The sequence below is a fragment of the Meriones unguiculatus genome, chromosome 7 (genome assembly GCF_030254825.1).
Source record: "Meriones unguiculatus strain TT.TT164.6M chromosome 7, Bangor_MerUng_6.1, whole genome shotgun sequence".
Classification (NCBI taxonomy): domain Eukaryota; kingdom Metazoa; phylum Chordata; class Mammalia; order Rodentia; family Muridae; genus Meriones; species Meriones unguiculatus.
This window is the reverse complement of record NC_083355.1, coordinates 53,457,034-53,481,259: the sequence shown is the minus strand read 5'-3', so window position 1 is coordinate 53,481,259 and position 24,226 is coordinate 53,457,034. Positions and strand designations below refer to the sequence as shown.

General features: G+C 41.3%; 1 protein-coding gene across 1 annotated transcript in view; it reads left to right on the top strand.

The window, feature by feature from the left end:
- Positions 1 to 24,226, top strand: part of Apbb1ip (amyloid beta precursor protein binding family B member 1 interacting protein) — a 97,363-nt gene that overhangs the window by 15,297 nt on the left and 57,840 nt on the right.

The window sequence follows — 24,226 nt, the reverse complement described above, 5'->3', positions numbered from 1 at the left end:
GTAACCCGTGGCTCCTGCAGCATCTGGGAACGGAAGAGCACGCTTTTAAAGTCTCCACCCCAGTGTGTGTGTGCGTGTGTGTGTGTGTGTGTGTGTGTGTTGTGGCTACTTTCTAGACCAAAATTGTTCTAGTATTATACTTAAAAGAGTTCTCTCTCTCTCTCTCTCTCTCTCTCTCTCTCTCTCTCACTTTCTCCCCCTCTCTCTGTCTCTTTCTCCCCCCCCCCCACAAATGCTGGCAAAATATAGGGGAAAGGACCTCTTATTCGCTCCTGTTAGGAATTCGAAGGTATGCAGTCAGTATGAAAATAGGTATGAAGGCTCTCCACAACAAAAAGTGAAACTAAAACTACCATGTGACCCAGCATTCTGCAATAAATTCAAAAGACTATGAACATGTCTCAGAGGTACTTGCACATCCACTTCATAGCTGCACTGTTCGCAGTAGCCAAGAAATGGAACTTCGATGTCCACCAGCAGATGAATACATGAGAACAAAGCATAATGACACGTGTGTGATGATGTCATGATGGAACCAGCTGCTTTGTAGGCTGACCTAGAATGTTAATTAAAATTTAAAAACACATTAGAGTTCTTTCTAGAGTTCTTTCTATTTCAAGTCTTTTACATTGTATAATATTATACTTTTCTTTATCTAAAATTAGTGAGTTTCTTGTTTTCACAGCCTAGTTGCTTCTGTCTATATTTGATCTTTTCACCATATCTATTGCTAACATATACTACTGTCTCTATTAGAATATTTGGAAGTGTTTTTATTTGCCTCATGTCAGCAACATTACTAATTCATCTGGCTCTTCTACCCAATCATTTTTCATATATGTGCTTCTACATTAGTCTTTCCCTAAGGCCCATGATCCAGGTCACTATGGCTACTTGTGTCAAATATGACACTCATCACTCTTACTTCTTTACATATTATCTAATGCAGCCTTCCCTGCTTCCCAACCAAATGCTCAACCGGTCTCCACAGAGAGGATCTAGCCTAAAAAATCTGAAATACTTAGTCTCTGAGTAAGTGGGAAAAACTTGTCAAATCCAGACATATACTGCTTACAACTAAGACCTTTTCCTGGATTATTACTGTGACTACAGAATAAAAGCAGAAAAAAGTAATGCTGGGACTCTTTTGGCACAGGAACGTGTGATGTTTTACTACTAACATAGTGATGAACTGAGTCAGACCTGTGGTGCAGGCCTATAATCCAGCCACTGGGGAAGTTGAGGCAAGAGGATTATCAGTTTAAGGTCTACCTGGGCTGGAGAATATGTTCAAGGCCAGCCTGGGTAATTTAGTGATGCCCTGTCTCAAAAAAAAAAAAGAAAAAAAAGAAAGAAAAGAAAAAGAAAAAAAAATGTAGCTTAGTGAAAGATGTCTGAGTGTATAGCATCCCCAAAGCCCTGGGTCCATCAAAAACACACACAACACACATACACATGTGCACATGCAAACACACATTCACATACGCAACGCATGGACACACAAATGCGTACATACGTGTGCTCACAAACACAGACAGGAAAGGTGATTGCCATTGGTTTCTGGTAAAGACTCTTAATGGAGTTAGAAAAAGAACAACCATTTCAACCTTACCAAGAGGATTTTTTAAAATAAGCAATAGCTATTGTGGATTATTAGTATTTATTATTGATTTATCTTTTAGTTAAGCAGCAGTTATTCCTCAACCAGCTGTATAACCAAATCACCACACAGAGACTAGGATTTATTTAATTAATCTAGAGCACAATGCTGGGCAATAGTTATTCCATCCTAAACCTCCAAGCCCGCATAGTTTCCTCCCATTCAGATTTTACCCATTATGTTTGCTTTTAGTCATAGCTTAGATCTGGTTCATCCTTCCTTGTGGTTCAAAATTTTGTCCTCCCGATCTCTGTTTTCCTCCTCGTGGTTGCAAGTCTTTTCCTGCCAACCTCTGCCTTCTACCCCCACTGGCTTCTTTCTCCTCCCTCCAGACCAGGATGGCCCATCTATTTTCTCCATTGCACAACATTGGCTGGTTGCTTAATTGACAATTACAGAGAACAAATGGTAGCATGTTTACATAAACTTGAGACAGGTGATGCTTTAGAATAAACATCACAATGCAGTGTCTGTATTGAAACCAGATAGTGGGGTAGAGAAATTAGCATTTGAATGAACAAGGGTACATTTCACAAGAATATGAATCCAACAACTAGCTATTGATTATTCCATCAGCCAGTTCACTTAAACATTTTGGTGATCATATATTGAGTCATTTTATACTGTTTTGATTTGGTTTTGGTTTTTTGAGACAGGGTCGGTCTCGCGTATCCCAAACTTCCTTCAAACTCCATATGTATCAAAATTGACCTTGAGCTCCTGGTCCTCCTACTTTTCCCTCCTACATACTCTGCTGCTCCCAGAGTCATTTAATATTCTAAGTTAGTGGATTATTCTAATTATATTTCATACTAATCAGGTATTTGTATGGTCAACAATAGTATGTGTTATTGCAGTGGCTAAAGAAACTCCATTTTATGCTAGACATTTTGGTGCCCACAAGCCATTTGTCTCTGACTCTAGTCCCTGGAAGATAGTTCCCAGTAAACTCAACTCAGTGACCCTCACGCAGAAATGTACAGCTGTGACCACCTGCTTGTTATAACTACCTGCTTTTTGAACTTCTGTAACTTGTATGTATGTGTATGGTATATACATGTGTATGTGGTATATACATGTGTGTGTTCATGTTCACAGGTGTGTACAATATAGGGTGTCTTCCTAAACTGCTCTATGCCTCTGAGCCAAGGTATCTGAACCAGGAACTCACTTATTCAGCTAGACTAGCAGGCCAGTTACTGCCTGGACCCTCCTTTCTCCTCCTCCCCAGCACTGGGGGTGCAGGCAGTGCCACTGCACCAGCCTTTACATGGGCTCTGGAAATCTGAACTTAGGTCCTTATGCTTATGTAGCAAGAAGCACTTTACCAGCTGAACCATCTTCAAAGCCCTTTATTTTATTCATGATGCTCATAAGTAATATCGACATGCTGCTTTGTATTTTCAGATTGCTTTTTAAAATAACAACTCATTATTGTCATGTCATGTTCAATCTCTCTTAACGGTACATTGGAATGTTTTAAGATTAGATTTTAAAGATTTCTTCTTTGAGAACTACACATTATGTTGTTTAACGGTATTCACCCTTCCTAATTCTTCTGCCCCTCTGTCCTCTCAACTTTGCCTCCTCCCCCTCCCCACCTTTCTTCCTCTTCTCCTCCTCCTAGCTCAGTGTGTGTTGCCCTTATACGCAGAGATGTGGTACCATGGGCAACCTCGCAGGGCCACATCCCCTGAAGAAAACTGACTCCTACCATCACTGACTACCAAGAGCTCGAATTCAGCAAGGAGTTAGTTTTTAAATAGTCTGTCTTCTATTTCTTCAACTCTGTGCACTCAGGGATCAGTACTTTGATTTTCAGTCTACCTTCCCATCTTCTTATTTTTTTCTCAAATATTTGATGACCTTTGGTTGTTTCTTGATCATTTACATGGAAGGATTAGGATAATCCTAATTAGGAATCTGCTTATAGTTTTTTTAGAGTGGCTTTAGCTAGTCTTCTTGACCAGGGGTCCAGCTGCAAAATAATCATGCAAATGTGTAGACAGACACCTCTTCCATTCAGGCTAGATGGTGGTCAGACCCTAATCCTCCACTCTCACTGACTGTTATTTGCTGAAGCCAGCAAGCCATCTGCTGGAAATGGAGCACTGAAATGCTGAGCATATTTCCCTGGGATGTAAAAGTTTCTCTTTCTGCTTTATTTTGATTGTGATCAATTGATGAGTTGATTGATTGGATGGTGAGCAGGTTAGGATCTGTTATAAGGTCCCAAGCCTTCTGCACACTAGTTACATGTTTTGAAGGTAACCAAGACCAGTGTCAGGAACCAGCAAGGTACTGCTTTGTGCTCCTTAGGATGAGGATGAGGACACTGCGGATGAACTGGTGTTGCCATCCTCTGGGTTTGCGAGCATTATTTCATCATTGCAGTTAGAAGCAAGCACATGCTCACCCAACTATCTGAATTTAGACATTTTGGGTGTATTTCAGATGCACAGCCATCTATACAAGTGCCACTATTGCCAGCAACTCTATGATGTCAGTACTGTGCTCATTCAATTATCACAATTCATGGATAAAATTTTCCTGAAAAATAATGTGTTTTTTTTTTCAATAACATTAAGTAAGTTGAGACCATGAAGTAGTTGGCATTGAATCCAAATCTGACTCATTCAGTTATCATATTCACATCTAATATGTTTCTGATGCAGAGCAGAGCCCAGGTACCATTTGAATGATTATCAAGAATAATTTCAAGTTCTCAATTCATTGCTTTCATTTTGTTGACACATGAATTAAATATATAGTTACCTTTTAAAACAGAGAGCTCTGAAACTCTGTTTTTTTTTGTTTTGTTTTGTTTTGTTTTGTTTTGTTTTGTTTTGTATAATTGATTTCCATTTAAACCTGGCTTTCCTTGCACCTGAAAAACGATAAATGAAAATGCTGAATTGTAGGCTATAATGAGCAAAAAAAAAAAAAAAAAAAGTAATTAAATTAAAAATGGTCTCATTTTTCACTTATCAAAATGCCCCTTTAGGAAACTGTATGTAAATATCCTTCACAAATCAATTGAGGAAACTTATCTTGAAGACAATGTAATAAGCTTCTTTGCTTCATAGATTTGCTTATGTCTTGACTGATAGGCTGTTACACTTCATACCAAGTTAATTAAACCACTCTGCAATAAAAAATTACTGTGGCACTCATACACAAGCTCATTTTTAGATGTTTGGCTTATTCAAGGATACAGACCTATACATTCTTCATGACAAATACCTTAAAATTGGGAATTCTGACATGTATTCTATATTGTGATAAGATTATTAACTATAATTAATAAAAATTAATACTTTCTGCCCTGCTTCTCCTGATGGATCCTCTGTGGTCCTCTGACAATAAAAGTGTACATTAAAAAAAGGAGCTATCCCACTGTGCCCTGACAAAACTAACAAGACCTTTTGGGAAAACATTTATTGTGCATTTTTTTGTTTTAATGAATGAATCACCTAGAACGTGTGGAGGTCATAAAGATTCAATTTCTCTCTCCCTTCAAAGTAAGAGTGTTGCCAGTAGTATCTTCACTGGGAAAAAAACAGTATTTCCTAAGAAACTCAAGAAAAGGATTAAAATTCTGTTGTCTCATAGCCAAACTTTGGGCAGAGTGCTGGAATCCTAATGGAAGAAGAGGGAGATAGAAAGACCTGGAGGGAACAGGAATGCCACAAAAAAAAAAAAAAAAAAAAAAAAAAAAACCCACAAAAAACAAAACAGAGCCAAAATACATGGGCCCAGGGGGCCCTGAAGAGACCAATACTCCAACTAAGGACCATGCATGGAAAGAACCTAGACACCCCCCTCCCTTTCAGTTTGGCTGCTCAGTTTCCAAGTGGGTGCCCTAGTAAGGGGTACAGGGGCTGTCTCTGACATGAACTCAGTGACTGTCTCTCCAATCAACCCCCCCCAACTGGGGGCACAGCCTTGCTAGGCCACAGAGGAAGAGGATGCAACCAGCTTTGATGAGACCTGATAAGCTAGAATCAGATAGAAGAGGAAGAGGACCTCCCCTTTCCAGGGACTAGGAAAAGGGCAAAAGGGGAGAAGTAGAAGGGTGGATGGGACTGGGAGGAGACAAGGGAAGGACTGCAGTGGGGATACAAAGTGAATAAATTTTAATAAGTAAATGTATAAATAAATTTAAAAGAATTCTGTTGTCCCTGGGGAACAGTGTCAAAGCCAGAGGTTGAACAGCATGTGTTTAGTGAATGTGAGTTAGGGCAGGAACTACAAGGACAAAAAACAACAGGCATATATCGCAGGAACAAAGTTCAGATAAACTGGCTGTGGTGGTTTGAATAAAAATGGCCCCCCATAGGCTCATATATTTAAATGCTTAGTCACCAGGGAGTGGAACTCTTTGAAAGGATTAGAAGGATTAGGGAATGCTGGGTTGTTGAAAGAGGTGAGTCACTGGGGGTGAGCTGTGAGGTTTTGAACCCCTGTACCAGGCCAGTCTCCATCTCTCTCTGTCTTTTTCTTTTCTCTCTCTCTGTCTCTTTCTCTGTATGTGTCTCTCTCCTTTCACTGATTGTGGATTAGTATATAGCTCTCAGTTTACTGCTCCAGTGTCATGTTCTATACTAAGATGATAATGAAGAGGTTTATTGCAAACTATAAGCAAGTCCCCAGTTAAATGCTTAAAAAAAAATAAGAATTGCGTTGGTCATGGTGTCTCTTCATGGCAACAGAACAGGGACTAAGACACTGGCTGAAGTAGAAGTGGCCTTTATAAATAAGAGAAAGACAGGGAAGTAACTGGGACAGCTGATGACTGCATAGTTACTACACCTGGCTGTGGTCGTTGCGAACCTTCCCCCCCTTCGGGGGGCTCCAGTGCCAGGTGCAGAACATAGACTGAGACAAGCAGAAAACCCCTCTTCCCACACGAAGACAAGAAGAGGCTGATGTTTTCTGTTTTAGCCTTAATTAGCCTTAAACCATGCTGCAAGTCATTTCTCTGAAGATTAGAACATCTGGCTGCGATCACAGCACTTTGAAAGGAAGGACAAGCCACTCACTTCCAGAAACAGAATGGGTTAAATTGCAGTATGGTGCACTTGTCTGAAAAATGCTTGGGGCCATAAGATAACGGGGAGAAAATCTGAATCACAGAAAGGATAACATTTTATAGCTGCTGCTTTCTCAGAAAGTCACCTGGGTTATTTCTGTTTCCTCACTCACTTTCAAAAACTGGCCTGAGCATGTGCTCTACTTTGCTGTTGAGCTGTAACCCCATCCTGGTTAGTTGTTGTTGTTCTGTTTTGGTTTTTTGTTTTGTTTTGTTTTGTTTTTGGTCAACTTGACACAAACTAGAGTTATCTCAGAAAAGTTGGGATTGAGATAAATGACTCCATCAGATTGCCTGTGGGCTAGATTGTCAGACATTTTCTTGATGAATGATTGACGTGGGAGGATCCAGCCCATATGGGCAGAGCTAGCCCTGGGCACTCAGTTTTAGGAGGTTTAAGAGAGGTAGCTGAATTAGAGCCTGGGAACAAGCCAGTAAGCAGCACTCCCCTGCAGACTCTGCTTCAGCTTCTGCCTTGAGTTCCTGCCTTTCTTCAGTAGACCATGACCTGTTTCTGCTGTTCTGCAGAAGCCAAATAAACCCTTTCCTCCCCAAATTGCTGTTAGTCATGTTTTATCACAGCAGTAGAAACCTGACTAAGACATCTCCCACTTGAGTCACCTGGGCATATGTTCAGTTACTCCACTCAACGCTCTCCACAAGAAGGTTATCAAAGCACTGAGCGTGACAAAAAGGTCATTTCTCAGCTGTCATCTTGAGAACACTCAACCTCAATATCAGATCTAATCCCTTAATATAGATTATTTTCTTTTGGAGACAGGTAGACTTCATTAGGACCAACTTAAAGCAATGACAGTGAAGTCCAGATCAAGCATGTATGTGCTTCTTGACATTGGGAATCTAAAGACTCTCAGAAGATTCCGCTTCTGCTTGCTTGAGTTCTCTCCCATTTCCTCTGCTCCCTCAGCCACATACTCTCACGTGCTACATTAGGACACCACAGGCCCTGGCATGCCAGGACACAGGCAGCTGTTCATTAGCCAGCGTTGCTCTTTAGGCCCTGCCCTGTGACTTGTAGGCTTACTAAAGAAAGTTGCGTGCTTTCTATGTGCTTGGTTCGAGTAAACAGAGAAGTTTGTTTCACTGTTGAGTTATGTATTGCTAGAAGTTTGCTTTCCTGAATGTCAGTCAGAAGCTTTGGCTATTCAGGGTGAGTAATAGATTATCTCTCATCATGGATAAAACAGCCCACTAACTTCTCTTGAAAAGTGAAAATTACTTTTTGAGTGCTTTGGGAATTTCTGCTGCTTTGATGGCCTGGCCTGGCCTGGCCTGTAGATAGCAGTCATTCCTGAACGATATCTTTGCATTTTGGTACATCCTTGTGAATCTCAAGAGGCTTCAAAGTGATGGTTTTGAATCCAGATTTAAGCTGTGTATGATACTACAGTTGGAGTTTTTAAGTGTCCCCCAGCGGCTCGCCTATTAAAGGCTGGGTCCCCAGCCCAGAGCACTCTGAGAAGGCATAGAACCTTTAGCAGCCACAGCCTTGTGTGAATCAGTAAGGGCACTGGGGTTTTTCCAAGAAGGGGGTGCTGGAACCCTGTGCTCTCATCGTTCCCTGCTTCCAGGTCTCACACCTAAACAGCTTCCTCATCGTGTGCTTCTGCTATAATGTACTGTGCAACCACAGGACCAAAACAACAGAACCAAGCATTCATAGTCAGAAATACCTGAAATGGTGTACCAAATGGACCTTCTCCTTCATTAGGTTGACTGTCTCAGGTATGCTTTTTCACAGCAACAAAAACCTGACTCACACACACTACCAAGGCAAATCTAATCAAGATGGTAGGTGGTAGACATCTGTTCCACTCAGTTCCCATATAAGTAATTAAGGAAAATATTATCATAGGTAACTCCTACTGTCAGCTAACAACATTCATATTCTACCACATGAATCTTCCTGATTTCAGCAGCACTAAAATACAAAAATGGGTAGGTGAGATAGCTCAGTGGAAAAGGGTCTTGCCACACAAGCCTGACAATCTGGATTTCATCCTTAAAGCCCATATAAAGGCAGAAAGGGAGAAATGGTTACACAATGTTGTCCTTTGACCCCCTCCAACCCAAATGTGGTATGGAACCACCTCCTCCCCACAAGTACAACTACATCTCTAACTAACAGTACATGCAGTCTAACTAACAATATATGCTGTCTAATGTTTTCCTTTTGGGCTCACAGGTTTCTGCTTTTCCGAGGCAATTTGTAGGTGTATTCTACAAATAAACTAATTCCTAAAACCCACCAGGTAAGGACCAGAAAGATGACTTGGTGGGTAGGAGCACATGCTGCACAAGTAGGAAGACTGGGAGATCAGATCCCAGCACCCACACATGTGCCAGTTATGGTCCGTGCGCGGCTGCAACCTTAGCACTGAAGGAGCAAGGGCAGGAGGCTCACTTGTACCAGCCAGCTTCCAACCTAGCTGAAAAATCTTAGCTGTGAGTGAGTGACAGACATTACCTCAACCGAACAAGGAAGCGAATGACAAAAGAGGACAATCAGCAGCATCTTCTGGCCTCTGAGCATGTAAAGATGTGCATACTTGCCTGAAGGTGCGCATGCACATGTACACACATATGCACAAACACACTCTCACACATACACATACACACACTCACACAAGGTCCCTTTGAAAAGAATGACCATTAGTCCTAGTCTTGTGGCAGACTGGCCATCGGATAAAATGGTAGTCTCAGCTTCATGGGGACTGTCTGATGTTTTCTTACAAAGCTTGTAAAGTATTTTTTACCTGGTGCAGATTACCAAAGCATGGCTGGCTTTTATTACTCCAACAGTAGATGAAATTGTGACTCCTAACTGTTACGAATCTTTAAAAAAAATACCTCTTCTGCAGCCTGAAAGATTAAAAAAAAAACAAAAACAAAAAAACAACACTTGAAACTAATATTCCTTGGCTTAGCTCTTGGGAATTTTACTGGGGAATTTTTTTTTTTTATCAGTTACATTTTATTAACTCTGTATCCCAGCCATGTCCCGATCCCTCATTCCCTCCCAGTCCCTCCCTCCCTCCCTCATCTCCACCGTGCCCCTTTCCAAGTCCACTGATAGGGGGGACCTCCTCCCCATTCATCTGATCCTGTTTTATCAGGTATCTTCAGGACTGGCTGCAAAGCCCTCCTCTGTGGCCTAACAGGACTGCTCCTCCCTTCGGGGGTGGGGAGACCAAAGAGCTAGTCATTGAGTTCCTGTTAGAAATAGTCCCTGTTCCCCTCACTTTGGGAAACCAATTGGTTACTGAGCTACCACAGGCTACATCTGAGTGGAGGTTCTAGGTTATATCCATACATGGTCCTTGGTTGAACATATGACAGGAGTCTACTGAGCGCATCTGAAAGACTCTAACTAGCAGTGTTTTCAAAGCAAAGATTCATGACCAAACCTTTGGCAGAGTACAGGGAATCATAAGAAAGAAAGGGAGTTAGTCTGATGGGGAAAGGATAGGAGCTCCACAAGGACCAAATATATCTGGGCACAGGGTCTTTTCTGAGATTGGGGAATTTTTTTACACAGAGAATTCTTTTTTTTTTTTTTTCACTAGAAAAATACAAACCCAAGGCCAAAGTTTTTCACTCTTTTTCTCTTTTTGTATTACCCCATTTTTTAAAAAGCCAAAACAGAATAGCTGTTCCTGTGTAATTATCAGAAAAGAAGTTTGTTTAGGTGACAGCTTTGAGGTATGGACTTCTGAGACAGCTTTGATGAGTGCCTGGCAGAGAGAGAGTGAAATATAACTCACATTGTGAGACAGGAATTCGGAGAGTGGGCAGGGCTAGCCTGGAGCTTCGTAGGAGCTTCTTGTAGGAGCTCCATCACCCCCTTCTGAGGGTGACACCCCAGTAGCCATCCACATGCCCTCTGGCTGTGTCTCAGATAGTCTGCTACATCCCAGCATGGCAACAGTAAAACCTTTCCCACACATGACCCCGTAGAACATTCCTTTAAACTATATTCAGTAATATTGTTCTTCCTTTTCCACCTTAGTTTGTAGTCAGGAGGAGAGAGAAGATTGCTTTTGAAGTCGCCACTCAAAAGTCTGTGCTATTCAGAAAGCATAGCATCTAGACTCAATCGATGTTTACATATTTTCCCTAAATCAATGTTTATCTTGCTTTTATCTGCTTTCTCCCAAGCCTTTGATGCTCTCAAGGCCACAGCAGATCCTGACCCCTGCTCAGTGTTATCTGTTCTAGGGGAAAGTGCTATCCACAGCTACAAGTTTCTCCAAACAATGTGAATGAGCCCCTTTGGGGTGGAAACATGGCTCCACAAAATCCTGTTTCTGTCTGACTCCCCACACTGACACATGCCATTGTGCATGTGTCAAAGGTGTGCGAAGGTGTGGTCTTGCGTCCTCAGACTTTAATTGAAGAGTATGTTCCATCTGTTTCTCTCTCACACACTCCTGCCATGAGTCGTCTGCACAGCCATTCATCTGCTCAAGAGTGACCGTCCATCTAACCCCATGTGAGCTGTTTGATCTGAGCACATCACTCAGACTTCTGAACACACGCTCCTCATCTATGAAGACGGGAATAAAATTATCCAGTCTCACCCAGTTTTTTACAAAAACTAGGTAAAATAATATACAGTGCCCAACAGAGATTTTTTTTACATCTGCTCTGCCTCTACTTATCCTTCTGTCCCTCTTTGTCTGTTTGCTTAACTCGGTTCTTTTTTTCTCTAAAATTTTATTTTGAAAAGTTTTTGAACTTTCAACAAATAGGAGTAATGAAGTACACATCCATACATCTTTCACCTAGCACCAGTTATTGTTCACACTTCTCTGTTTTCCTCACCATCTCTCTCTGCAGAACACAAGCAGGATGGAGCTGTCACACTGTGGTACACACACAAACACCACAGTACAATAATCACACGCAGGAAATTAAAATTAATCCTCTTTCTGATACTTATACTCATTTTCCCCACTATCTTAATAACATCTTTTTTTTTTTTTTTGAAGTTGAGACATTTTTCTCCAACACTCAGGAGGATGAAGTAAAAAGATTGTAAGTTCAAAGCCAACTCAGGCTACATAATGAAATTACATCTAAAAAGGAAAATTAGAAGTCCAGACCAAATGTTTTGTTTGGCAGAATGCCTCTCAAACTGGATTTGTCTGGCTGATTGCTCTGATTGGATGTAGAGCAAGATCAATGCTTCCAAGGAGTTCTATAGAGCAGATGTTGTGTCCTCAAAATATCAACTGGCAGGGAACACATCACATAGTCCATCACCCATGATCCTAAGTTGAACATCGGGTTAAAGAAGACTCTCTCAGATGTTTCTCTTTTAAAGTACCCCCTTTGTAGGTGTTAAGTGACATGTGTCACATAGTTTTACTTCTGAATCTGCTGAGCTTTGAAGAGTCTCATTCAACCATTTCAATTCTCAGCTCTCCTAGAGTGTGATCTGGGAAGAGATAGTAATTTCAGCAAATGTCACATTGCATCATCATCCCAGTGATGGAAATAGCCACTGTCTATTCCTACACCACCCATACCCTGATTGTGGAGTGATTCTCTGTTTTATACATCTCCCCAATAGCCATGAATAGTAGCACAGGTCCACAATCCCAGTGCCCAGGAGGCAAAAGCAAAAGGATCATGAATTCAAAACCAGCCTGGCTGCAGGGTAGAAACTTTTCTCAAATAACACAACACAATAGAATTTATCTTCTTCTCTTTTTCCTCTCCTACCTTCTCCCTTAAGTTGTTAACTTCTCTAACATGGATGTGTAAGTCATTCCTTGACCAAAATGATCCATTTGTGTCGCCATAGGAACACACTAATGAGGAAGGCAGCCTGACCTCTGCCCTCAGGGAGCTCCCTCATTTCACAACTATTCGCTTGATGTCTATCAAAGTCTACATTTTTCTATTCACTAGGACTATAACAAGAACTATAACAAACAGTCAACCCCACATTGGGATTATGCTGGATGGGGGAACACAGATTGTAAAAAGGGGTGGGAGAAAAGAGCGGATTTGAGCTTGGTCTCTGTAATGAAGGACTGCTTGATGGTTTGAGCAAAGGCCTAGAGCAGTGAGAAGATTATTATGTGAGTGTGAAACAGATGTTCCAGACACATAGCAAAGCACACATACAGCATAGCTACACACTGGCAAACATTAAAAGAGATAAAAATCTGTGAGGTAGAGGGCCAGGGTGGTGCTGACTAGACCTCTGAAGATGTGGAAGAAAGACTGTAGGCTAACACCAGCTTGGGAGCTGACAGAAGTTACCACAGCAGGAGTCAGCAGGAGACCCTGGCGGTGGGGATGCAGGGGAGGGGAGTGTACCCTGAGGCCGGAGAAACTAGGAAGCCTGGGAGGATGAGAGACCTGTAGAGCAGGTTGGAGAAGAAGCTGCTGAGGTTAGCAGGAATGGCTTTCTGGAGTGTGGCTCCTATACAATGTTAGAGGCTGACTTCTGAAAAACATAAAGCAAAAGTTATGGATGAGAAATGAAGAATCAAAGTAAATAGAGCCTATGGTTGTGTTTCACTGATATTTAGCATATGCAAGGTCCTGGGTCCTATCCTCAGCACACACACACACAGACACACACACACATACAAAGACACACACAGAGAAAGAGAGAGACAGGCACACACAGAGACACACAGAAAGACACAGACACACACAAAGAGACATGCTCACAAAGATACACACACAGAGACACATGCACAGAGACACACATAAAGGCATAAAGACACACATACCACACACATACATAAAGGCACAAAGACACACACACTACACACCCACACAAAGACACACACACATACAACACACACAAATATACACACAAGCACACTTACCACACACATACACACAAGCATACATATATGAAGACACACACATGCCATACACATAAATATTTATTTTGAGCAGGAAGGAAATCATAACACATAATCAATTTTACATGAAAAACACTATCAAATAATTTTTAAAACTATCAAATAAATTTTAATTTTTTATTTTCACACATTTCCTGCTGTCTTAGCTTCATGACCTCTTCCTAAGAGGATGGGCTTGAATTTGGTCTTCAGTAGAGGTGCTAAATGTTTTAATTGTTCTTTAATATAGCTGCTCAAAATTCTTTTGTTTTGGAGAGCTTTGTTGTTGTTGTTGGCTTGTTTTTGTTTTTGTTTTTAAAAAGATCATGTATTATGATCCAGCCTGGTCTCAAATTCCTTATGTTCCTCAGGCTGGCTTCAAACTCACTCTACCTGCCTCAGCCTTTTAAGTCTTAAGATTAATAGCATATGTCACATGCCTGGTGTACATTTAGTTTTGATGACTGATCGTTCGCAAGAGGATTGCTTTAGCCCTACAGCGCTCTGCAGTGAGGCCCCATTTGTTGCTTCCTGTTTGGTTTCTTCTTCTGCAAAGCCTTCTTGCCAAGGAGTAAGACTTGAGAAAACCACAGCCTTTGCTCTCACTACACATGGCAGAGTACACACCACTCCCAGTGCCCAGGGCAACTGGGCAGCTGGGCTGGAGCCACAAAGCCATCGGTTCCTAGCCTTCCCCTTCTGGGAACAAGATGAGATGGTTATGAAGCCTGGATCAAGATGACTCCACACAGTATTTGTTACCTGAATTCTCCTTGGCGCAGAAGATAGGGTCTAAAGCCCATGGGATTCGTCACAAAGAGGCTCCTGCCCAAGTCTGAGGAGATACAAGAGATACAGAAGGGGAAGGCCGTCTCTCAATGTTTAAGTTACTGACAGAAGTCATGCAATTCGAGGATTACTTTCTTTTGACAAATGTTTTATTGTCTCATTGTCCCATGACATCGTTGTAGAAATGGGCTGTTGTATTGGATGTTATTGGTACATGAGCCCACACAGAAGTACAAATACATTCTCCACACGCTCCCCCTGTGACTAGTGTGGTCAGTCTATATTTTCTCATGACCACAGTGACTGTCCAGCAATCTCAGTAGCTGGTTTTCACTGATCTCAAGTATGCTGTGCAAAGCGGGTCAAATAGCCCCCCTAAATTCCTTGGTCTTAGTTCTTTGTCAAGATGACTTAGTTTGTCTTCTCGTTGCGTTGGAGGTCCCTCTGCTTCCTGTTTTCTGTTACCTTGGCTTCCTCCTGCTCCTGTAAACATTGCTGCAACCTTAAACCACCACGTACTCTGCTGTGCTGTTCTGTGAACCACTTCCTCTTCAGGAGACACTATCATTACATTTTGAAAAGAAAAAAAGAAATTCTACTGAAGAAAGTAGGTCAAATTCAACAGTCCAAGTTGTTTTCTAAGCACATTATAAAGCAACAACTGCATAGCTTCTTCCAGCATGTGTGTTTGGCTGGATTCTACACTTTGTCTTACACATCAAATGTAACACCAACCAAGTATGACACCAGCCGTGAATTTTTATTTTTTTTTTTTTTTGCGAATGGGTGTCACTGTATAGCTGAGACTGGTTGCTCAGGCTGCCCTCAAACTCATAAATCATCTGTCCTCATTTCCCAAGTGCCAGCATTACAGGCGTGTGACATCATACTGAATTGCATGGAAGTAGTTTCAAAAAGCATTTTTTTTTCTTGGTAACCTGTCCTTATAATATGTTTAGATGTTCCTTGAAGAGTTGCTACCAGCTAGCTAGTTTCAACTTTTTTTAAATTATAAAATCAGGAAAAAAAATGTTGCTAAGAGATCCTCAGATCTTTAAATCTGTTTCTCTTTAATTTTATTTCCTCTCTGACAAGCAAATTATAGACGCAAAATACTGCTCACCTGTAATGTAAAAAACAAATATAGTCATTTTCTATGTAAATGTGCTGTAAATACTTAGTCTTTGGCATAGACCCAGGATAGTTTCAGAAACCCACATGGGAAGCCCCTGACCATGTAACATCGATTCGTCTACTGGCAAAGTGGGCAAACCTTGCTTAAACACTGGGGACCTAAGTGTTGTAAAGTGAAGATTTATTTATTTTTACTTTTGTTATGAGTTTTTGGCTTACATGTGTAATTTTGTACCATATGTGTGCTTGGTGTCTAAGGAAGTCCAATCAGGGCTCCAGACCCCCTGGAGTGGAGGTATAGACAGTCATGAGTTACCATGCGGATCAAGCCTGGGGCTTCTGAAGAGCAGAGATGCTCTAAACCACTGAGGAATCCCTTTTAACCCAAAGCTACTTCATTTTTGTTTTGTTTTGTTTGTCGTTGTTATTTGTTTAAGAAATGTCTGTTTCTTTTTCTTTTCTTTTTCATTTTTTTGAAAATTTTTGTTGGTTTGTTTTGTTACTGTTGTTGTTGGCTTGTACTTTCAAGACAAGATCTCACTAAGTAGACCCAGACCAGCTTTGAATTTTGTTCCTGCTTCCTGAGTCCTGTGATTTGAGATTCAAACCTCCATGCCCAGCCTGCTTGTCTGTTTGTTTTGCCTGCCATGGCCTTCTGAATGCTGAGTGACAGTAGCCTGTTTCAGGTATTACATGACAGTTAAGTAACCTATTACTTGTAAAACTGATTGGCTTGGGGTTGGTTTAGAAGAGAAGAAAGTCTATTGGCAGTGCCAGTCAAGTTGCTTGTGGGCTGATAGAGCTCTTCTCAAAGCAACTCTGCTTCAAAGCAAGCCTGGAGCTGTCACCGCAGCTAAAACCAGGCATTGTGGGCTTGGAGAGAAGGCTCAGTGACTGAGTGCTTCCTGCTCTTCCCGAGACCCCACCCCCAGTGCCCACAGCGGGTGGCCCACAACCACCTGTAACTGCCGCAGGGGATCCTCTTCCTGCACCTGCACATATGCAACACACGTCCACACAAACACAGACAAATACATCTTTTAAAAATACACAGGTTTTACTTCTACTTGGTTAAAGCTGACTTTCTGTTTAATTGCCTGCCAGTCAGAGGAAGGATGGGATCTGGTGACCTCTGAGGACCATCCAGCCCTGCTGTGTCACATGTCTGAGGTGGCACCACAGGTGTGTAGGCAGTCAAGGAGCTTGGTGTAGCTTATGAACTGGACACTAGCTCGTTTTCCTCTTTGGGATGGTAGTTAATCAGCAAGACATTTTGGAAGACAGAAATTATCAGCTCTGACCCTTAGTAACTACTCCCTAGTATTTTCAGTTCCCAGTAATCTGAAGAGTTCTAAGATGGTAACAAGCAGTCCCTGGTGCTGTTCTGGCTGTGACTAAGGGCTCGTGACAGTACAATACGTAGTCTTACACAAATGCCGCAGCAACATTATGAGATATATACTACTATTCTCTCCGTTTGCAGACAAGGAACTGGAAGCACAGGGAGGTTAAATACCATCTCAAGGTAGTCGCTGAGGGCAGAATTAACAGTATGCCCAGGACAATGGAGAACAAATGTCTAGTAGTTATGTTGATGCCACTGAATAGTTGACATGAAAGCAGAATTTTGAATAACTAGAATTTCATGAAGGAGGCATAAACAGAGGATATTATTTATAGGGAGTGTATATACAGGAACAAAAAGAGTGTACAAAGCCCCAAGACAACAAGGACCCTAAATAGCAAGAACTAAGCCTTAAGAGGTGGGTAGGAGAAACTCCTGAGAGAGTCTGAAGACATGCTGGCCTTTCCTCCACAGTCAGCCACGCAGGGTGTTTAAGCAGGAAACTGACGAGTCCACGACTGTATGCAGTTCCTATGCTGTCAGTAAGAACAAGAAGGCATGGGGACTGGAAGCTGGAGGGGCAGGTAGACAAAGCTTTCAGGTATGGCCAAGCAGTAAGAACAAAGGAAAGGAGAAATCCTCCACAGGAAATCCAGTGGGGCTTTCTGACTCACTGGGTGGGAAAATGGAGAAGGAAAAGACCACACCACCTTCTAACTCAGACTGATGGCTGACGCATGGTCACTTGCCAAACCTGGGGTGTGAGCTTGCAGAAGGAGAAGTAGTGAGTGGGAGCTGTTTGTTTGGAAATGCCCAAGGACCTTTAAATTGGCTTTTATCAGCAGGTAGAATAATGGCTGCTCTGATTTGGCTCAAAATTATGGCATGATTTGGATAATTTACTAAGTAAAAGACAATGAAGACTGCATTCAAACTGAATTAAATTTGTGAAGTTAATCTAAGTATATAATCTGTTGGACATATATAACACAGTACTTAGATTTTCAAATATAAATGATTTAAGTTCGGTTATGTGGAAATGAGAAAATATTTGGGGTGAAAACCTGAAGCTTGAATTTGAACCCTAGGAAATATTTGAGCAGGAGGAAAAGGCCAGTGCCCAGAAGTGCTTCTCCTCCAGCATGGCCTTCTTTCTCCAGGAAAGAAAAAGATCATAATAATTCTGAGAAAAGACTATCCAGTTTTCTTCTGACAAACAATGTGATATTCTTCCCAAGGCACAAAAAGAACCCAGAAATTACATACTTGTGAAAAGATTTTGCCTCCACCCAGTCATGGTATGAACATGGCTTGTTTTGCAATGCTGTGCCTCATTGCAACAGCACCTCCACCCCAATAACACTTTCAGCCTCGTGGACGGGCATTCTCTCTCTTGACCTTTGGAAAGTGTCACATATGCACAGCCTTCTGTCCTTATGCTTGTGTGTGTGTGTAATACACGAACTATCTGTGGCTCTTATCCATCCATACCAGAAATAAGGCTCTCTTGAAGGGAAGGATAATCATGTAAGTTAATTGAACTTACAGATTAACAAAATTTGCTCTTAAAGTTATAAATGGTCTCCCACACCTAAAATCTTAGTTCTCAGTTGACTGAGGCAGAAGGATCCCAAGTTCCATGCTAGACAGACAACACAAAAATGATTTTGTGTCAAATGCCTGATTTACCAAGAGTGCAAAAGGTTTTAAGTGCAACTTGTTAAACATTATTTTGTGATTATACATTTGCAGCAGAATTTTGATGGTGAAATCTTCTGAGAAATCAGAGACAGTAGTGTGTAGACAGGGTGAGAGCAAGGAAAAAGCAGGAACAGGGGAAATTTTGCCAGATGAACTTAGTGAGAGTTTCAAGGGTCCCATAGATGTGCTGTTGGTGTGAGTTATCTCCATCGTGGGTGAGTAACTCATTCTGTCTCATCCTTTACCCACTGCATGTCAGTAGCCAACTAAAGTCTCAGGGCTCGACGGGTTTTGCTGACTCAGCTGTCACATTTCTCCATTTAGTGCTTTTTCCAGCCACTGGTTTAAGAGAACACATGGGTGGCAGGTCCTTACTATTCATATCATCTTTGCTTCATATGAGTTAATTGTAACACAGACTGGTAGCTTATAATGACAGCCAATAAGTGTATTTTAACACTCTGAATAGATTTGTCTCATTAAAACACTATTTTACTGTTAATAATAATTTGTCTGAAGGATTCCTTTATTTTTCACATTGATATACCACATAAGACTAATAAAATAAACTTACATGAGCAATTTCATAATATTGTTATTATTTAATAAACAATATTATTTAATATTGTTAAAGTAATATATGAAAACCCCATTCTAAGATTTTGAATAGCATTTAAATTACCTTTGCAATCTATCAAAATATAAATATTTTATTCACTTACACATTTTCTTCCATTTTGTAGAAAAATTGAAAAGTCGAGCATATTAGTGTATTTTTGTTGCTATAGCAAAATATCTGAGTCTGGGTACTTCATGAAGAAATAGCATGACAGTTGTAGGCATTCAAGATCATGGCACTGACATCTGCTTGGCTCTGGTAAGAGCCTCACAGTTTATGGCATCATGATGATAGGAATACATGCAGAATATATCATTTGGTAAGACAGGAAACCAGAGAAGTTCTCAAAACAGCTGATCTGGCTTTATAACAACTCATTCTTGAGAAAACTAAATCTAAAGAAACATTCATTGGAAACTTAGGCCCAGACTCTTGAAAGCAGACAGATAAGCACTCAAATACAGAACTGACAGCTAAGGCAGAATCCATGTACCTTGTCTACATGTGTACTACTAAGAGACAAGTATTAATCCCTACCGAGGGCAGTGCATCATCACCTAAGCATCTTCTGCAAAGCCTCACCTCTTAAAAGTTCTAGCCACTCGGCATCTCTACCGCAGAGAATAAGCCACATCCAGACCAGGGCAGGGAAAGGTGATTTGAACATATTTTCAGGGTGAGACAAAACTCTGTGTAAATAAACTCTCACATATACTCACTTCTTTAATCAGAGTGGGGTCCACCCATTGCTCTCTTCCCTGCTTTAATATCTGCACAAAATAGCAAACGTTTCCCATCATCTTTCAGTGACAAGCCCGATCCCTTCTTAATCTTAGACCTACAACTGCAGCAAGGTCCATCCAATCTGCCTCACCTGTCAATGCTGTACTTGAGTGCTAGTCTGCCTGTTTTCAGGAACCTGGCCCTAAGTTTCCAGTGAAGGCTTCCTTGGATTAAACGTGTATCAGCCTGTCCCTGCGGCGTGAATGTCAGAGTCTCTGGGGTATGTCTGCCTCTCTTGTACTTGTGTCATGTATCCGTACTGTTCTTACTTAACAAAAGCTCTTTCTGGCTGATGCTGACCAAAGTGGCTTCATGACTCTGATGCTTTTACATGACATGTCCTCCCCTGGGAAGCAGAAAGGCAATCTAACACAACTTATCTTATAGTAGGTTACAAGTCACTTGTCTATCCCATAATGGAAAACATACAAAGCTTAAAACTTGAAATGATTATTGAACATAGTCAGTGACTATATTCAAGGAGCTTTGTCATAAGAGAAGGGAAACATTACTTTTCCCTCTTAAAATTGGGGAGGGGGTTGTACTTTTACCAGTTGAATGTCTGTGTTGACTGCTGTCTGCTGTGCAAAGAAACTTCTCTGATGTGTTGTGAGAATTGTACTATCGTATGGGCCTAATGATACGGATTTAGAGGGCAGTTTGAGGCTCAGTCCAGTTAGCAGAATCGTAGAGGCAGAATCACCTCCGAGGCCGAGGAGCTCCCAAACTATGGTTCTTACTCAGATTTGCACTTCTAGGTATGTGCTTCCTCGCATGTCATGGGCCTTCGGTCCAAGCTGAAGCTGGCTCCCATTGCATTCACACCACTGTTCCGCCTGTGGCTTATCTCGCTGCTGCAGTCAAGATCAAACCAGTCAGCATTCCAGCGTGGAGTAAGGAAGGGGCTTATGAGCACGCACCTCTGGCTGAGGAACTGTTGACAGAGGATGGCTTCTGGGAGAGGGAGATTCATTTTCATGGAAGGGGAAGCCCCTGACAGGTTGATCACTCTCTGCTGGGTGGCTCCCTACTCATAAGTACACAAGCAGTACAAATTAGACTTGGTAAGTTATTTTTTAAAAAGGAGAAAGAGAAAACTTTGGAGAGCTGGGAGTTAAGGTATGGATCTGAAAGAAATTGGGGGAGGAGAGGAGAACAGTTAAGATAAAATCACATTGTATGAATGTATGAAATTCTCAAAGACTTAATAAACTATTATATTAGAACTGGAAGAAGGAAGGGTGTGGTAAGGAAAATAAGTAAGAATGCCAAAGCCCAACATTACTGCTGAGAATAATTTGAAAAAAAAAAAAAATTAGACGCTAGCTCTTCAGGGTGGCTATTTGGAAAATATTCAGATTTAGCCAGTGCTACATAGTGAGACTTTGTCACAAATGTTTTAGTCTTGATATTTTAGACCTACATTATAGAAACTAACTATAGAAACAGAAAGACATTAGGAAATTTGATATGCTATAAGCTAATCAAAAAATAATTTTTAGAAGAGTTTGGATGCAGGTACCCTGTGTGGATAGAGAATGCTGTTACAAAAAGCCACTGTTTTCTTTAAAGGATTTGTTTTATTTCTAAGTCTGTGTATATGTTGGGGGATGGGGAGGTGGGCTATGTCACCCGAGTCAGGTGCCCAGGGAGGTCAAAGCCAGAGTTGTGAGCATATTGATATGAGTGATTAGAAGAAAACTCAGGTCCCTTGCAAGAGTAGTGTGTGCTCTTAACTACTGAGCCATTTCTCCACTGCTGAAGCCATAGATTACTAAACAAAAAAGTGCCAGGGTCTAGATAGACTACCTTCCTCGGAGTTGTTGGTCAGGGCGGCTCGTGAGGCCAAAACAATACAAGGAATTGCTGCTGCTCTTGGTGGCCCAGCAAGTATTTATGACAAGACCCCAGTGCTGACTATGCCACATACTGTAGTCACAAGGTATAGAAAAAGCAAGCTAGAACTTGCTGCCTACTTGCTGGCTAACTATTACAGTGCCAGAAGTGTGGTCCAGGCTGGCAGGAATGGATGGTCCTGCTCAGCTGTGGACCCTGTGTGCCTACTGGGCTAGGCAAGATAAGCCTATCCATGCAATAATGGCAAGTCTGCTACAGGATAACCAACTGTTACTTCTCTGTTGCTGTGAAGAGACACCATTTCTTTTCTAAGACAACTTAGAAAAGAAAGCATTTAATGGATGGGGGTGGGGCTTGCTGTTTCAGAGAGTGAGTCTATGGCCAGCATGACAGGGAGCAAGCACAGGACTGGAGCAGTAGCTGAGATCTCACTTGTTGAAACAGCCACAAAGAAGACAGAGACAGAGACAGAGAGAAAAAAAAAGCAGACAAACACATACACAGATAAAGAGCCGGACAGAGAACACTAATTAAAGTGACAGAACAGCAGGGTCTTTTGCTCCTAATCCTTTACAGTTTCACCAGCTGGGGACCAAGTATTCAAACATAAAAGTCTATGGGGGCCATTCTTATTAAAACCTCCACACAACCGTTTTCTGACTGGATTTGATGCCTACTCCACAGAAGGGATTCACATCTGCTAACACAAATTTGAGCAAAAACTTATGGCTGGGAAGGTTATAAGTCCTTCTGTGGTTGTTTTGCCAAATGGACAGGATATACCCATCAAATCAGAATAGCCATGATTATGCCCATAAATTAATGCTGTTGTCAGCTTTGGTCAAACATATTTCTTTATGTGGTGGTCAACAGTTACACTGAAAATTCACAGCAGGTCAAGATACTGAGAAAAAATGACTATGGAATGTCCACCCGTAAGTGAGATATGTACATCACCTTCTCCAAGACTCAGGGAACTAGTGGAGTAAGAATCAGAAAGAATGTAAGAGCTGGAAGAGAGTGTGGAGACCAGTAGGACGTCCAGGCATTTCATGGCTGATACACTCTTGAACTCATGGCAGTTGTGATTAATTGCACAAGATCTGCACAGAATTGCACCTGTCAATATGTTGTAGTAGAACAACATATTGTGGAAGGGTTCAGGGGACCCGCTCTTCCGTAAGGACACACAGTTAATGCTTGATGAGGAGGGAAGTTTTCTTCAGTGGTGTGGGTACTGGTGAAGTACCCGTGTTTCCATAAACAAACAAGGCAAACTCACTGGGTCACACACGCACACACACACACACACACACATACAAAAGTAGAAAGGGGGCTATTTATGAAGAAGAAAGGGATCAGTGGAGTGGGAGGGGAACTTGAGAGTATAATGGGGGGTGGGAATGATAAAAAATACAGTGAGGAGGACACGAATGAAATGAGACCTACTATTATGTGTAATTCATATATGCTAATGAAAGCATTAAAAAACACTTACTTTTTTAGACCTGACATGTATATTAATGTATGTCTGGGAAAAATAATGATTTTTAAAAATAATCTATGAAAGAAAATATAGATATGTGTGTGCACATATAAAACAGAAGCACATATGTATCCATGCTCAAATAATCATTGTTGGCTGAAATACAGCATCCTTTATACTTCCATGTACATCCTCCTGTATTCTTAGTTAATTTTAGGTCACTTATGATGCTGTTTAGTGACAGCTCCCTCTCGGTCAGCAATGGAAATATGTTCTGAACAATGCATGTTTAGGCTTTTTTATTGTTGTGAGCTCATAGAGTAGACCTACACAAACTAAGATGGCTGCACCACTACCAACCAATATGATTCCAGGTCCATAGTGGTTAATGCACTTTGTTCATGACAAAATCATCATGAGTTGTTGAGCAGTATATGACTATAGTTGCTATAAGGGAATGTTACCAAGAAAAGATGTTGATGTGTTCAGTGAAGAATTGTTTTCAAATATGTTTCCCTAATAAGGAAAAAATGGATTCACAGGTCTGACTGTGCTACATACTGATCCTCTACCCTCACCAGACTACTGATACTGCAATTGACATTAGTCTTGTGGTATCTTATGGTGTTTAGAACCCTTGGGAATCTTGGTGAACTCTTCATTTTACATGTAACACATTTTATTCCCTTTGCCAAGCTGCACCCTCCAAGCCCTCAGGGAGGATGAGTGTTCTTATCTCTTCATTTCCCAATCCAGCCTTGCCTAAAAGTGCTAGGAAGGAGAGCAGTTGCCCACTCCTTCCAATGTGCTCTGCTATATTTTGTCATAACCTAGCACTTCTCCTTTCTTGCACAATTGTTTCATTTTCTC